The 18,105-nt window shown below is 35.3% G+C and overlaps 1 long non-coding RNA gene across 1 annotated transcript in view; it reads right to left on the bottom strand.

Annotated features, from left to right (window-relative positions):
- Positions 1 to 13,010, bottom strand: part of LOC111085329 — a 19,505-nt gene extending 6,495 nt beyond the window's left edge. The window contains exons 1-2 of the long non-coding RNA XR_002610172.1: positions 13,000 to 13,010; positions 559 to 563 (exon numbers count right to left, since the gene is read on the bottom strand). This is a non-coding gene — a long non-coding RNA (uncharacterized LOC111085329). The remainder of the gene's footprint in view (positions 1 to 558; positions 564 to 12,999) is intronic.
- Between the last annotated feature and the right edge of the window lie 5,095 nt (positions 13,011 to 18,105).

An 18,105-nucleotide genomic window follows, 5' to 3' on the forward strand; every position in this document is an offset into this window, starting at 1 on the left:
CAGTGGGTATGAGTCCTTTTCGCTTATACTGTTTAGAGCCCTGAAGTCCACACAGCAACGTTGGGCCCCATCCTTCTTCTGGACTAACACGACGGGAGCTGACCAAGGACTATCTGATTTCTCGACTATCCCTCCTTTAATTAGGCTATCCATGACCTTCTCCATCTCCTGTCACTTTGCCAGAGCTATTCTCCTCAGAGGGATCTTTATTGGACAGTGATTGTCTGTGTTTATTTTGTGTTCCACAAGGTCTGTGTAGCCGAAGTCATGATCTCCTTTTGAAAAGACGTCAACATAATTCGCCAAAAGTTCTCTAACCTGAAGAGCCTGTGATGATGACAAATGGAGTATGCTCTTCTTATAGAGTTTAGTTAAATGTTCTGGGAGAGGATGTACTTTCTTTATGATTGTATTTCTTGCCTTAACGTTGGCTAGCACTACCTCCTTTCACAGACCCAACAATGTCCCTTCCTTAAGTGTCTGCTCACATTTAGAGAAATTAGCCACTGTTGTGGGTACTACTTGATGACCTGCCACAAGTGACTTTCCAATCTTCACATCCACTGGCCTGGATGGGTCTACCACTGCTTCCATAATCTTCGGGCTTCCTTGGGGATGTTCTTTTATTCTACCCCAAATTATCTTCTCTGGCATTGTAGTTGACTTAAGTTCTGTGACATGCGAATCAACAGATGCAGCAACACTTACCGGAATTTGGCCTTTGTTGTTCCTAAACGTCATTTTATCAAAGTTAACTACACACTTCCTCGGTAGTAAGTAGTCCAACCCTAATATGCATTGGTCTTCAATGACAGCCAAGTATACTTTGTGTCTGTCCTTTATGCCCATCAGCTGAATAGTTACCCACACTAGTCCCCACAACCTTGTATAATGTCCTGTCACACCACAGAGCTTCTGTACAGTTTCTGGTACTCCTTTGTGATCTAGCACCTTGATACTCACAAGGGTTTGCTGAGATGCAAAATCTATGACAAAGGTTTATTCTTCCTCGATAAAAACTTTGTAATAAACAGAATTTCCACAGTCAATACGTTTTCTCGTCGCTTTACTTAACAACCTTTATAACACACGCTATAAATCACAGTGATTCACACACTTTACTTACGGTGCCTACTGTTCGCTTAAATCAATTATCTATCTCCTGAATTCTGCTGGTTTTTCTCGCCAGGCTTATATATTAAAAAGAGGGCGTCTCGAATGCACTGGGACCTTCATGATCCTTCGAAAAACTCCAGCGCTCATGCTCTCAGGGTCGCGTTTGAGGGTAGGCTGGTAGAGATCCTGGTGAGTAATAAAATTGAATCGGGTATAGGAGCGCCCTACACTTGGTATTGCTGGCGCACAAAAATATTGTTAATAAAACGGAAAAAAAGAGGTCTCATAGATTAATTTACTCTAATTCTACCAGAAGAATTTCAATTGCTGCGGATATTGAGAATTCCCTCTTGTTTTACATTTAAACCTTTCTTGTACCATTTTGAAAGTTGTGTTAAAATTTCATTTCCAACTGGATGTTGTAGTGCAGCGTTTGTTTTCCGATAGCTTATCTATATTTACGCCTTGAACATTTCTGCTTTTCTTAATCTTTGGATGACTTAAAAATCATCAACCCTCTTGGGATTTTTAACTACCTAATAAGTTTATTTTAGTCTAATAATGGATGAGGCTGAGTAGTGCCTCATCTAGCCACAATCTATCACTTAAATTAACTTAAGATACTTAATGCTTCTGTATCATAATTATACTTCTTCTGTCTATAGAGTTTTGTCACTTTGATGTGGACAGAATTCTGAACCTGTTTTTTGTACTTTATTTTAAAGGTACCCTTACCAGAGTCTTTTCGTAATGTATTTTATTGGTTATTTGTATCAACTAGTTGTAATAAAAATATTGACCACAAAATACTTCCATGGTAGTTTGGCAATAAATCATCCTGGATATTTATAGAGAACATGATTGGTGGAGGTTTAAGAAATTAGGTTATCACTTTTTTATTTGCACAGTGTAGCTTCTTGGTTCAAACTTCATCATGATTTTTTTATAGTTTTGTGAAACTATGAATTTCGAGTCATGTTTGTGCTACATTTAATTTTGTACAATTATCGTTTTTAATTTTCTCAGAAAGAAACAAACTCAATTTGGGGGAACCGCTCTTACCGATTCTGGGGCTTACTAAGGTAACTTGGCAAGTAATTTACTCATGTAGTAAAAACAATTACCTCCTTGTCTTAATCACAGGACACCTCTGAATTAGCCTGTGATTTCATCCTGTAAGTATTTCATTCACCTATTGCAAACCTCCCCTGGGTTACTTGGACTTCATGATCCATTGTGTGCTGATGGTTCATCTTATGAATGTTTGAGAAAAAGAAATCACATATATTCTTAAAAATATGAAGGGTAGAGTCTTAGAGTGATGGAAAATGTACTTCAGTTCTATTTTAATTTACAAAATGAAAATATTTAGAGGTAAGAACATTCAATTTTGTGAAATAGTAAAATCTTTAATGAAGGCTATGTAAACCTAATTATATTTTGCAACTTTAATCTCTATTATTATTATTAAAGTACAAAATAAAATGGTCCAATTGTTAATATCTGAACACTGGATTCATTTTAGTTTTAACAAATTTTCTTGTTAGGAATAGTGGATGAGAACAATTAACTTATATATATGAATAATATGAGAAGGATAAGAAATTGTACTTTATCATTGGGGTTATGAGTGAAACCAGTAAATTAAAATGTACAAGCACTTGACGTTTTGGAATAAAACCTATTAGTTTCTGAATAGGGATTACAACTCGTAGTGTACACTGATATATAGTCAATTGTTTTCTAAATAGAAACCCTGTAATTATGTAGGTAAGTATAGATAATATGGTAGTGTGTAGTAAACAAAATAATATTATCTGTCATTGAGGCTTGTGATTATACTTCTTGGCATACCTTATTTTATAGCTGTTTGTGCAGAATGTTTAGGATTGCCGCCTTTTATGGAATGATTAAAGTGCATACTTATTACTTAGTAAGGTTGATTTTATGTTTATTGTGAATAAAGAAATGTTTTGTATAGTCATTTGTGGTGTGGTGGTCAGTAGAGTCTCCATTGCTGCAGGTTGATTCCCTTCCCTCTGAAATACCACCCCGATCCCAGTTTTTAACTCCGAGAAGGTGTTTTGCAGCTCCAGAATGTAGTGTTTCTGCTGGAGATGGAGGTGACCACCCATCTGGTAACATTTTCTCAAGGTTGTTAGTCATTCATCAAAGGGGCACTTATTGCTCATTGGAACAAGATTAACACGACTCGCTAGCTGAAGAACAAGATAGTCAGAAGAGTCAAGATTTCGGTCTTAATTAGCAGGTGGACTCCAATTTGTCAGAAAGTCAGCCAAGTGATTAGGTTGTAAAGAGGGTTGTAACTGCTTAAAACATTCTACTTTAAAACTACTTTTAGATATACAATACTAAAACAATTACCTTGGTCAATCAACATTTCTACAGACTTTACATGTGTTCACGCCCATATCGCTCACAGAAAATATATCCCTAGCACCTGTGTACTTCTCAGTCTTCCAGGCTTCCTTGGGTCTTTGCTTGACAAATACCTATGGCTGTGGTGCTCTCTGTTGCCATTCCCGTAACAACGTCTAACACAGCTCACCCTCTGACCCAGACGCATTCCTTTCACTACCATCTACTTGTTATGTAAACAGATCTTGGGTCCATTAGAAAAGGAATGGGTTTGAGACTGCAAAATTGGTACCTATAGATGTGAAGTGACTCAGTTTAGTTGCTGTACAAGTGTCATCTTCTACTTTTAGCCACTAAAATTTATATTGCCTCTCTTTCTGGACTTTTATATAAATACAAGTTTAGCACTTAGCACTAGTGTGATTTACTAAGTTTTATCGTGCTGACGTTACTTTCTGCCTCTATCAGTTCATTTAAGCTTACATTTTTAGATGTTTTAACTGCACCTAGTACTGAAACAATGTTATGAAAATATTCAGAAACTGTGTGCTTATAAAATATTTCAAACTCTTAGCTATCATCTTTAGTTTCACAAGTTGTTGTTATACTAGCCATTAAATCTACTGGAAACAGACACCATAAACTATGTGAATTGACCAGCTATCCTTTAATATCCTATAGGCATATTTCATAGTGAAACTCTGCTCAGTAGCTCAGAAAATAAAGGTCACAAAACTTTTTCATCCCCATCTTATCTATAAGATCCGCTTGATTATAAATCAACATACCATCATAACTGTAGATAATCAAGTGGTAATCATACAATCTATACATACATTACAACATATGATACCATCCAACAGCTCAAAAAGCAAGAGTTGCAAGGTCTATTCAGCTGTACAAACTGTTGATGCACTAGGGATCACATCTACTGGTACTACCAACCCTAGCTTTGAGATAATCAAATGAAAATTACACAATGTAGTGCAAACAATTTACATTGAACATAAGTAGATACCTTGGAAAGGAATCACTGCTTCCACTCAGACAATGATTTTTCAACCAAATGACTATCCTAACTACTTGAATTATTGTTATTCCCAGCTATGTCGACTGGAAGGCCAGAAGTGGCTGGTGAACCAAATGGAGACTATATGTTACCTATAAATCTAGTGTTCCTTTAGCTTGACTTAAACGTAACCAGGAGAACTACTGTTGAACATAAACACAAGTGCAGGTAACATATTGGTGCCCTCCAATCTTTGTGTTATGTAATGTCTTGAGAATCTCTTGCTCTGAGAAGAACTAGTTTGCAACACAGGCAGAGAACCACAACAGTACAACACACCTTCCTGAACTATTCATACGGGGCCATTGATTGAGGGTCAGAACATTTGATGAACAGAAAGCCCCGCCCACCATACACACACAGTAAGACAATCAGTTGTCATTTCCCTGTTGCAGGTCCGATTGATGCTGTATGAGTAGATTATACTCCTGCAATGGTGTTATTCAATGTGCAATCATTCCTTCTAGATTTGTAAGGTTCATCAACCTTCTATGTACAAGTAGTGTTGATAATGATTTACAAAGACTACAACTGCAAGCAGCTCTTTCTTTGTCATATAGTATCTATGTTCTGAAGCTGTGGGTTTATAACTAGCATAAACACATAAACACAATTACACATATTGCTCCATCCTGCAACTGCAATAACATTGCTCTGATTCTAGTACCACTGGTTTCAGTATCTAAGAACAACTCACAATTCTGTTGTGGATATACCAGTACTGAGGCTTCCATTAAAGCATGCTTCAGACACCCAAATCCTTGTTCTCATTCCTCACTCCATTTGGAAACAACCTGGCATGGCCTGGTGGTTAGGGCACTCGACTCACAATCTTCGAGTCTCGGGTTCGAATCTCCGTCACTGAACATTCTTACTCTTTCAGCCATTGGGGTGTTATAATGTGACAGTAATTCTACCATTCATTGGTAAAAGAGTATACCAAGAATTGGCGGTGGGTGGTGTTGACTAGCTGCCTTTCTTCTAGTCTATCACTGCTACATTAAGGATGGTTAGTTAGATAGCCTTCGTGTAACTTTGCGCGAAATTCAAAACAGACCAAACTAAATCATTTGAAAAGCATCCTAGTGTTCCAGGGAAGGCAGAGCAGTGGTTATTTAATCAGCATACATCTGTCTCCTAAATCTATGTGATGTTTGTTTACTTGTTGGTTGATCCAAATGACCATCTGCTACCAGAAATACCATAGCATTTTCAACCAACATTGAGTTGCTACTACTAGTCTAGATTATTTACACAATCATAACAAGTGGCTTCAGATGTGTTAAAGACTGTGAAATTGCTTTAGAATGTGGTGTGACAGATGCAACCTTAAAGTTATCACTATTCTTGGTTACCATTAGTTCACTCACCATTCCAGTTACCATCCCAATAAGAAACCGAAAAACTTATCACCCATAATTGCAGAACAACATTAGGACTTCATACCTTCTCAAAGAGATAACTGCTTGAATTAATGCTGTTTGCTTTTTTATAACATTTGTGGGATTTATAGCCACATTACATACTAGATTTCGTGTGTAGTAAAACCCAGAACACCACTTGGGGATGGTGTGACTTCTTTCTCCACATAAATTCATATAGTCCATTGTTCCTGGGCCCATTCTAGGTAGCATTGAATAACTCGTCCACAGAACATCAGTTCACTAGTTGCACAAAAGAAACTAACTGAGATTGGTGACGACTACCTTCATGCTGTTGGTGTTCATGCCTCCTTGACATATTCAGAAATTTGTGTTGATTGGCTCATGTTGTGGTTTTGCTCAAAGTGCTTGATATAAATTGAGACCTACCAGTGGTCTGATCACTCCTATATTACTCCTGATCACTCCTTTTGTCACCATCTTACTCTGACAGACATGTTCCAAGATCTGTCCAGTTGTCTGTTGCACTCCTCAAGTAAGTGTCACACCCAAATTATGATCCATTATTTTCTGAAGCTGTGAAAGCTATGTTTACCACTCACTGTTGACATTTCTGTACCTAATGATAATTGGTTGAAACTGATAGTTTTGCATACCTTGATGCTTTGAAAGATACAGACACTTCACTCATAAGTGACCCAATGCTCAATATGCAATTCGATTTGGAGGCAATGCTGGCATATGCTGAAGCATGAAAATCATGGGATGAACAAGATTGCCCTGCCAATTCACTGTGTACTAGTGTGGTTGTGCTGCAGCTGTAGGTTGTGTGGTCCATTGAATAACCATCAGCAGGATTCGAGGCAAGCATGATGTAGGTGCCTGGCTAGGATGGATTGTTCTGCAGTTGGTTTGACGTTACCTTTTCATATCTTGTCACGACAGAAACTGCCTCAATAACAGTGCTTCAAAATATGCTTTACCAAGCAAATTGCAACCTTTATCTGACTTTTTAAATTGACCTGAAAGAGTGGTTGATTTTCCTTTGGATTGAACTTTCAGTACAACTCGGAAATGCCTGTACCACAGTCTCATTGTTGCACCTAATCAAATTGCTTGATGGAATCTAGGGCTGGACCATCTACACTCAAGATCAAGCACTGTGCAGTCTATTATGGAGATTAGCCTTTCCAAGCAGTTACTTGTCTGGATCGCTTAAAGAAATGTTCCAGGTTTTCTTTTACTTACCCTTGAATGTAGGGGCAAGATCTGTTTTGCCTCACTCACTGGAACCCATATCTATGCTCAGAGACTGTGACTCTCAGAGAAGTAGGCGGACTCTGCTTCATGGTGGCAGAACAATGATTTGTTGTTGACAACTCGTTTGGCCACTCTATATAATTCAAGGTTTCTTTGAGATCCATGGTTGCCCTAGCAGTATACTTCCTGACTCAGAGAGCATCATTCTGACATTTTTTTCGTACTCTTTCACATGCTAGTGAAACAGTTCCTGTTTGCAGACATCACCTACCAATGGCACTTCAACTCTTTCCTTCCCATTTCTCAGATGGCTTTGGCCAAAGGTTGCAGCTGGGGTTGGGTTACTCTGCCTGACGAAATATCGAATTGTCACAAAATTAAAATGTTTTTCTTCCTATCCACTCTGTGGTACTTTCAGGTCAAACTGATTTCCCTTAGAGTGACAAGCTAGGTTTGTAGAATAATAGAAAATTCAACTAAGGTACTTACAATGAAATAATTCTGAATTCTCTGAGTGACCGTGTTCGAGAGAAATAAATAGACTCGACACAACTGTACATTAAACAATTCTTATTCAAACATAAACAGTGTATGTACTTTTTTGGTACGACAGAAACCGCTTTAACTGGATCTAGATGATTTTCTCTCAAAGATATTTTGATCTAAATTTATTTCAGACTGACTCATATTACTTATTAAAATCGATAACGTCAAGCTTATCCTGAGCGACTAGCACTACCTACATGACTGGCCATTCAAATTAGAAAGTAAGAGAGGCTACAGCTTCGAGACATCGTCTGCTCTGCCATTTGAGAAAACTGCTGTCCACTTTCATGCACAAAATGTAGCTTTACAGCAATTTCTCTCATGGGACGACCATGTGTTATCTCAGTGGAACAACATAGAACATTAGGTAGCTTGAGCTATAGTAATTTAACAACACTCTTAACCATGCTTATATGAAATGTGGACACATGCTCGAGTAACAGACAAATTTCGAAAATTATATATTAGATAAGAAGTTAAAAAATATATAATATACTTGCATACCACATTTATTGGGGAATCTGAGAAGAATGAGGAACAGAGTTGTAATGAAGAAAAAAAAGGTGAAATGGCTCCCAAGATTAAGTTATTGTTCTGAAATATGAGTAACATACAGTTTTGTTTAAAAAAAAACTCTTTAGTGAATTATAACATAGTTGATGTAAGTCACTTGTAAAAATTTTGCTTTATTAATTCTATTTTTATTATATGTTAAAGTATAGATAGAGAGGTATTGACCTGGTTTTTAACTTGAATATTTATTTGTCTTAACTATGTTCCAGTACACTTGTCACACATAAAAGTGCAGACGAAATTAATATTTACTTCAAAGGGTCTATTATTTTTGGATTTCAGTTTAAAAAATTCAAATCTTTATTAAAAGTAATCATAATGAAACATGAAATACATTTTGACTGTGGTTGTTATTCAATTACTAATCTTAATATACTTCCAAGTTTACTTTTAGAAACGTTTTCTCTTCTCATTTAAACAAAAAACAAAATAAAATGCACTATACAATAATTTTAAGAACTCTACACTTAATAAAGCTAAATAACTAGTTTTGAAACAAGTTTAACTTGTCTATTGTCAGACAATTTTTTTCAGTAACAGGATTTACAGTTAGAACCCGTAGAGCAAGTATTGCTTATGACTAATGCTGTAAGATTACTGACATGCTTTAACTGTAATTAATTTCAGAACTGTTTCACTGTAAGCTTTATTTCCAAGTTTTAAAATTTTCAAAATATCATGACCAAGATTATTATTATTTAAAACATTATGATGTGCATCACGAAAATTTAAGTAGCTTAAAGTTATAAATAGCCAAAGAGAATTTATGTAATAATAATGATAGTTTGAGAAGCTCCTAAAAATAAAATATACAAAAAAACATAATTTACAAATATTATCACTATATTTTAAGATCTGATAAAGAGAATTAACTCCGAATTAAATTTTGCTTGATGATTTATAAACTATTTGATTATCTATTAACGCGCCCCCCAGTGGCACAGTGGTATGTCTGCGGACTTACAACGCTAGAATCCGAATTTCGATACCCGTGGTGGGTAGAGCATAGATAGCCCATTGTGTAGCTTTGTGCTTAATTACAAACAAACAAACAATCTATTAACGCACGTTTATCTATGTAAAATGGAAGAATTTTCTTATAATTTCATGTTCTATCTGAAGGCCCGGCATGGCCAGGTGGTTAGGGGCGCTCGACTCATAATCAGAGGGTAGCGGGTTCGAATCCCTATCACACCAAACATGCTCGCTCTTTCAGCCGTGGGGGCGTTATAATGTGACGGGCAAACCCACTATTCGTGTAGCTTTGTGCGAAATTCAAAAACAAACAAACAATTCTATCTGAAAATTTTCAAGATCGGTGTTATGTTTTAAGAACATTTAATTTTTATGCTCTCTTTTCATAGGTTCAATATCCTAATATGACCTTAAGAACAATTCATTTTATATAAAAGAATGAAATTTACCTTGTTTTCCAATATATTGACCACAGAGTGATAAAACTGTAATAATTACTTTACATAGAAAAAAGTAAGAAAATTTATCAGTTGATTTCTTCTTCCATTTCTTTTTAGTGTCATATTCATACAAAGAATAGATTTAATGAAGAAATTTGTGTTTTTAAAACAGTAAAACATGTATTATACCACAACCTATTTGCTTCATATAAATGTCAATTTGACCTCAAAATTAATGCTTTTGTTTGGTTCAGACCATTCACACTATGAAAATTTTAGGTCATTAGGTCCACAGCAGAACTCTGACAAATCATAATATGCATTTCTCTTCATATTCTATGGCAGCTTGATTGATTTATATTGAATCTTATACAGGGATGGTACGAAATAAGCTTGGTTAAGTATAAGAGGTGAGAGAATGATCTAGATGTGTAATTTGGGGAGTAATTTGAGTGGGTGCATTAATGGAGTGTAGTCATGATTAAAGAAAAAGATTCCTCAAGCAATCTATATACATAACCATACACATAGGTTGAATCTTATTCTTGGTGACTGAATAGAAACATCTGTGAGCTTCCTTCTTTAGTACACAGTATTAAGTCATTTAACACGTACACTACCAAAACTGAGGATCTTCAAGTTCTAGCACCTAGCATTAGAACGAGCTGCTGTAACCAGGTGGTTTAAATGATATTGTTAATTTTCAAAATTAAGCCTCACTATGGAAATCTGCTCGTTATTTAACATGTGCTGTCAGAGAGCACTGACTGAGATGCAGCAGCTGAAGCTATAAAACTGTAAGGCAAGTTTTAGATTTGTTGTTCTTCTCCATATCGTAGAGCAGGTTATCCTGCCACCAGCAGTCTATTAGATCAGTTTCAGTCTAGTTGATTTCAGAAGCCATGCTTGTTCGTCTAATCAACAAGCAACGAACTATAAAGCATGTGACTTGATATCTTTCCTCCAACCTTTTGATGATGCCAAGTGTTTTCCCAGTCTTATGATATTGAGACGATTTTAGAAATGAATGTGAGTAAAAATCAAGGACGATCTAGACGAGTTCAAAAAGGTATCACCACGACTAAAGCACTTTCTGACAGACTCCACAATTGGGAAAAATAACGTGGAGAGTTCTAGCAGTACATCTTTTTTTTTAATAAAAAGCCAAAGTAGAATACCTTGAAATAGTAAACAGATTTATTTCTGAACTTGATAGGTGCTTTCCTGAGAGTAAGCCTCTCCTGAAAATAATTTCTGCATTTGATCATGATACAGAAGACTTTCTTTTACAATTTTAGCATCTTTCTCACATTGTACATTCTTACGAGAGCATTGGTATAGATGACATTCTTCTTCAGACTCAAACTATTGTTACCAACAGACACATTTTTAAAGAAATGTTAAAAGCCAAAAGATCTGTTTTAGTTTCACGAAGAATTGCGACCTTTACAAATTGTATACTCTGAATTACTGAAAATCATCAAGTTAGCCACTACTCGTCTAGTAACCACTCCAAGCAATAAGTGTCTGTTTTCTGTTAATAATAGAAATGATCAACATGAAAAACTGATACTCTTCAAAAGTTTTAAGTATCTCATGGTCTTTATGAGATATACGAAGGTCGAGTACAGATCTTGCCCACAGCTTTGTTCTAAATACAGGTGTAAATATTACCTTCAGAATAGTAAACAGAAGATCACATTAGCAAGTAATAGTTTCAGAGGAAGTGTAGCTACTCTAAGACCGCTGCTGAGAAGAGATAACCAAACCAAGATTGAAATGATCAGTAAAAACCAAAGACAGTTTGTTCAACGACCAAAATGATAACGGTATGGTCGTCAATGTACGTCTACAGTGAATCATAGATATGGATCAGTTCAAACTTGGGCTGTGCCTCAGCTAAAGGTGTTGGTGGTATACACAAAATTAATAGTACCCTGACTGATGACAAATTAAGCAGGCTCAAATCCCCAGTAAATTGGTGTATAAAAACATGTAGATAAAAACGTATAAAAGTTCAGGCTGTGTAAATCTAGTCATGGGTGTTTAAATTATTTGTCTGAAGGTTTAGGACTCTGAATATTTAACTGTTGCTAAATGAAACATGCTAGTATAAAACTTTTCCTTAGTTGATGGTAATGGAAGTCCTGTAGCTCTGTTACGCTTTATTATACAAATGTGTTGGTACGTTAAGTTCAAAAACTTAAGAAGAAACTCTAAAACCCTAGTTATTTTTTCACCTTTTAGTGAATAGGTTGAAATAGGAAAATCTACCTTTCAAAAGCACTCGGTTATCAGGTTTTTTATTAAGTGGTTCATGAAATTTTGTGGTTTCTTAATACCCGAATTTATAAATTTACATTTATTCTGGTTTGTTTTGTTTGTTTGTATAGCGCAAAGCTACACAATGAGCTATCTGCATTCTGTCCATCACGGTGAATCGAACCCCGAATGTTATCGTTACAAGTCCGTAAGCTTATATCTGACCCACGGAGAAACCATATGGCTTGAAAATTGTACTTTGCACTCTGTTGACAGCTGTTTGATGAACGAACACAAATCCTTATCTTTTTGCTTAAAAGCATTGTGATTACAAAAGCTTAATGAATAGTCTTACTCATAGAAGGAAAAACAACAACAATGAATCAAAGAAAAGAAAACTTGCCATTTAAACCTGAAAATGTACATTATCGAAAAGTTTTCATCAAGAACGACTCTTTACCTTGTTTGCTTGATCTTGTATATTAATGACTAGTTTGCCCTAAAGTGAATTGGAACTTTTTCAGAAACTCACAGTTTGTTACATAGATGTGTGAGCCCAAGAATGAGTGTGATGGTAAACTACGAATGGTTATGTTTGCTTGACTATTTAAAAATGTTCTTATATAAATACGTCTTGTGAACCTTTAAAAGTATTCCAAAGAGAAGAAGATTTTATTAGCTTTGTATTTTTCTAAAAGTGAAATTCTTTTCTAAATAAATACACATAGAATCATAAAATAAAACTCATTGTCTTAAATCAGCGCTTTTTTTGGTATTCACCTACCAACCAATGAAATGTCAGGAACATTTAGTGGAAGTGAAATGTAACAAAAAATTGTTCGAAACTGTGGGCTTATAACGTTAAAAGCCTGATTTCGATACCTACGGTGAGCAAAGCACAGATAGCCCATTGTGTTATTTTGTGCTTAGCGATAAATAAACGAAGGAACGAAATAACGTTTAAAATTGAGATATTCGGAACAGAAAGGTAACAAACAAGTAAAAGGAGAACAGGTCTAATACAACACCTGAATTGGTTTATCGACCTTAACTTACCTGTTATCAACTGGATACTATTGAGGTCAATTGACCAACTGATTTCTTTTAGATGTGAAAACTGACTTTATAGTGAACACTTTGTTCTAGTGTTAATTAATATCCTAAGCTTTATTTTATGTTCAGTGAAATATCATGATTATCGAAAATTACATGTTTTGTATATTTTATGTATAGATAGAAAATAGTAAGTGAACTGCACAGGGTTACCCAACATGGAGAGAAAATAGTAAGTGAACTGCACAGGGTTACCCAACATGGAGAGAAAATAGTAAGTGAATTGCACAGGGTTACCCAACATGGAGAGAGAATAGTAACTGAACTGCACAGGGTTACCCAACATGGAGAGAGAATAGTAACTGAACTGCACAGGGTTACCCAACATGGAGAGAGAATAGCACAATTCAGATATTCAAAACTACTATTCAAGTCAGTGACATGGGAAGGAATTGCAAAGTGGGGATCCCTTTTTAGATATGCTAATTTTACAATGAAAGTATAAGGATCTGCTAAAAGCAGCTCCCGTGCTACCGAAGGCAGCTCAATCTACGTGGGTCTGTGGGTGTGGCCCCAGAAAATAACATAATTTACAGTTACTATATAACTCAAATATGCTACAGCATCCCCGGTTCCGACACCTCTGCAAAGCAAATAACAGTGCAGAGAGGATTTGAAAAAAAATGCGTTTTTTCAAACACACTGGGTGAACGTCATCCACACGAGTCCATACTGACTTTATGAGAGTAAGAGCAAATTTTTATTTGTTGCGTGTATACTTGAAATTACAAAAACTCGATAGTATTTTATTCTTGGATGATAGTTTCGATTTTTGTTAAAAATTGATCTTTAAACATACACACATTTTTCAAACCTTTCGTTATGAAAAAAAGTCTTTCCACTGTGGTATGGTTTACTATGATTGTTGTTGTTTGTTATTAAGCAAAACGCAACACAAAGGGCTATCTGTGCTCTGCCCACCACGGATATAGAAACCCGATTTCTAGCAGTATTAGTCCTCAGACATACCCTTGTTCCTCATTGGCACATACTATGACCATAGAGAAACTACGGTCTCGAGCAGTATATAGGCTTTCATCAGTTGAGTTAGGCCAATAATAATAATACGGTCTCGAGCAGTATATAGGCTTTCATCAGTTGAGTTAGGCCAATAATAATAATACGGTCTCGAGCAGTATATAGGCTTTCATCAGTTGAGTTAGGCCAATAATAATAATAAGTTTACGGCCGAAAATATCGTTACCAGCGATGGTACCCAACTGATGAAATAAAACATTTTCAATCTTTATAAGTAAGAGGTTAAAAAAAAACAGTATATCCAACTACCAGATTGATTTTTAGTTCAGATCTAAGTAGGAAAATTTCTCTGGTCGAAAGTTGATAATGTATCTTTAAGTCATTTCATTTAGAAAGAGAGTTCGAGGTCATTCAGCTAGTTTTAATACTCAAGTTTTATTCGCCTTAGTAATACTTATATACGAAAGCGTGACTTGCCGGTTTTGTCTTTTGTACTAAACTAAACACTCTGCCATTCATTTTCTGTTACTTTCATTACAAATGGAAGGTTTTCCCCTGCATTTTGTTCATAATCGGTGTTGTTATCTTGATCTTTGTGGCGTATAGCTGTGTATACTACGTATATAGCTTATTTTCTGCAATTTTGTACACGCCAAGCGTTCCAATTTTACCAATAAAACGTGTAAACGTGACTTTGTCAAACTTTTGTGGACAAATATGTGAAAGTAAGATATCGCGGTTTTCGCCCTTTTGTGCCTTTTCCTACTGAAATTAAAATGGGAGTTTATCTGTTACCTCTGTTGCTCTATCTTTGTTATTTGTTATGAAACACCTTCTCAGAGAATATGAGATATAACAGGTTTAACGTTGTACTGAGTAAGTACTGGAAGTGATTCACTAGCAACTTAAGCGAATTTGTATGTTTTTTATTTTATTTTATCGACCCATCTTTACCTCACGTATTACAAGTACTGTTTTTGTTCTGTGATTTGATGGATTTTGATAGACAGGTTGATCTTTTTCATCCATATTACTTTTATTCACCCAGATGTATAATACTTATCAACTGTAATTGTTTTGAAATGAGATAAAATTATAATTTGTCATAACGTTTGTTGAGTATAGCAATGAAAGGAAGAACAAGTATGATTATCTTGATTTAGACTGTCGTGGCTCGTTAAAAGGTTGTACGTAGAAGATATCTTTCTAGCATTAAAACGGGACAGGGTTGTAAAACTGGATGTTCGAAATATTACGGTCGAACAAATAAAACAAACGTATAGTGACTCAGAATTCGTGGGCCACCATTGGCACAGCGCCATGTCTGCGAAATTACAACACTAGAAACCGGATTTCGATACCCGTGGTGGGCAGAGCACAGATAGCCCATTGTAAAGCTTTGTGTTTTACAGCAAACAAACTTTAATAATTTTGATATACGTAGATGCTTTTCTTTGATAGAGAAAATACCATTGAATAAAACTGCACTTTTCTCGTAGATGAAAAATTATTTAACAGGGAACATTTAAGAAATTTTCAGAGCTGCACAAACCAAAGATTAAAATGTGTACAACACTGCAACGTCCACGGAGAACGCTGAACTTTATTTTACATATCTTTTATTTATTGTTTATTTCTTTCTTTGTTATTAAACCCAAAGCTACACAATGAGCTATCTGTGTTCTGCCCACCACGATTATCGAAACCCGGATTGTAGCGTTGTAGTTCCGCAGACATATCGCTGTGCCACTGGGGGGTGTTTATTTATCATCGATTTGTTTAATTAGCATGTTTATACGCATAATGAATATGTTATTAAATACGTATGTACTTAGTTATATTAGATATTCATGAAGCTTTTATTAAAATTTTATCTAACGTGGCTAAAATCTACATCATATTGTAGCGTCCGTTATCATACGTAAAATATGTGGTTCGGCAGCTCTCAGGCATTTACAAACAAAAAATGCAATTACACAAAATTCGATTTCCAACTGTACATTTAACTTTTAGAAGCCCGGCAGGGAAAACTGGTTAGGGCTCTCGACTCGCAATCTGAGGGTCGCGGGTTCGAATTACCGTCCCACCAAACATGCTCACCCTTTCAGCCGTGGGAGCGTTATAATGTGACGGTCAATCCCTCTACTTGTTGGTAAAAGAGTAGCCCAAGAGTTGGCGGTGTGTGGTGATGACTAGCTGCCTTCCCTCTAGTCTTACACTGCTAAATTAGGGACGGCTAGCGCAGATAGCCCTCGTGTAGCTTTGCGCAAAATTCAAAACAAACAAACTTTTAGAACTATGAAAAATTATCGGGACTGCAAACATTGAAATAGCCCCTGCTGTGCAATTCGCAAACCACAAACAAATTGTTTGGTTAACAAATACTTCTTTAGTTTCTAATTCTACAAGGAAATCATTAAAATGCACAATTGACCAAATAAGGTCAGATGTATATCCAGGAGCTGTTACTAAATGCAATAAAAATGTAATCCTGATAAATTTTAAAAATAACTTATCGTAAACAATTTAATAAAACTACATTGTTTATGAATAAAGGAACTGAAATACAAACAAACAGACGTTTTGAACGAATTTCTGAGTAATAACTGAAACCAAGTTCTTGGAGAAAAGGGAAAAAATGAGTACAGGTAATCTGTGTTTGGCCTTGACTTGTATAACCCACAATTCGGTATCAGAGTAACGGCAAGGCTAACAGTTAAAACTATGGAATTCTTACTGTCCAACTCGAGGCGCGATGATTATTAAACAATAAAGTTTAATAGAATCCCGACTGAAGTTGGCATTTGTTTGACAATATTTCATACTGGCAAGAATTAAGACCTGTCTAATCAAACCCTACGTTTTAATGAATTACATACTTTAACAGATGTGTTATGTATTTCTTGTCTGTTTTAAATAAGTTGTATTTGTTGTAAAAAAAAGACAGATTGAATTTATTACCATTTTGGTGACATTATTAGCAGATAAATACAGATTTGAGTTAGAGGCTAAAGCTGCAGATTGGATATACGAATATATATATATGATAAAACTTGTAGATTTCATTATTGTAGAAGATCTAGGTTTTAAATGCTAGTAACTTGTAAGAAACTTAAATTTATATCACTGGAATTCTGTTTTATTATAGATGCCTGGAAACTACAAATATGTAAGGAAGGATAAAAAAAAACTATTCTACCTAAAAATTACAAAGATGTAAGAAAAGATAACAACTTTTCTCCCTGAAAGCTACAAACATGTAAGGAAAAATGAAAAATTTTCAACCTAAAAGTTTCAAAGATGTAAGGTATGACAAAAACTTTTCTGCCTGAAGGTTACATATATCTAAGGAAAGATAAAAACTTTTCTGCCTGAAGGCTACATATATGTAAGGAAAGATAAAAACTTTTCTGCCTGAAGGCTACATATATGCCAGGAAAGATAAACACTATTCTGCCTAAAATTTACAAGATGTAAGAAAAAATAAAAACTCTTTTCTACTGAAAGCTACAAAGATGTGAGGAAAGATAAAACACTTCTACCTAAAAGTTACAAAGATGTAAGAAAAGATGAAACTCTTCTGCCTAATTGCTACAAGGATGTAAGGAAAGATAAAACTATTTTGTCTGAAAGCTAAAAATATGTAAAGAAAGGTAAAAAAATAAACTATTCTGCCTAAAACTTACAAAGATGTAAGAAAATATAAAAATCTTCTGCCTGCAAGATACAAAGATGTAAGGAAAGATCTTAACTCTCTTTTTTTTAATTAGCATCGAAATCAAATCAAATTATTTACGTGTTTGTCGAGAAAAAATTAATTTAAAAACAATGTTAGTAAGTTTGATTAATTGTATCGGAGTTGTAAATGTTGAAAGAGTTTCGTAATTCAATGATGTATTGTATGAGATCAAGCCTTCAGTATAATATATTATAAGTTGATAATCGAAGATACAATATTCTAAGTTTAAAAGCATATTGATAAACATAGGAAACATCAAAGTTACCGTATTTT

Source organism: Limulus polyphemus, unplaced genomic scaffold (assembly GCF_000517525.1).
Source record: "Limulus polyphemus unplaced genomic scaffold, Limulus_polyphemus-2.1.2 Scaffold335, whole genome shotgun sequence".
In the NCBI taxonomy this organism is placed as follows: domain Eukaryota; kingdom Metazoa; phylum Arthropoda; class Merostomata; order Xiphosura; family Limulidae; genus Limulus; species Limulus polyphemus.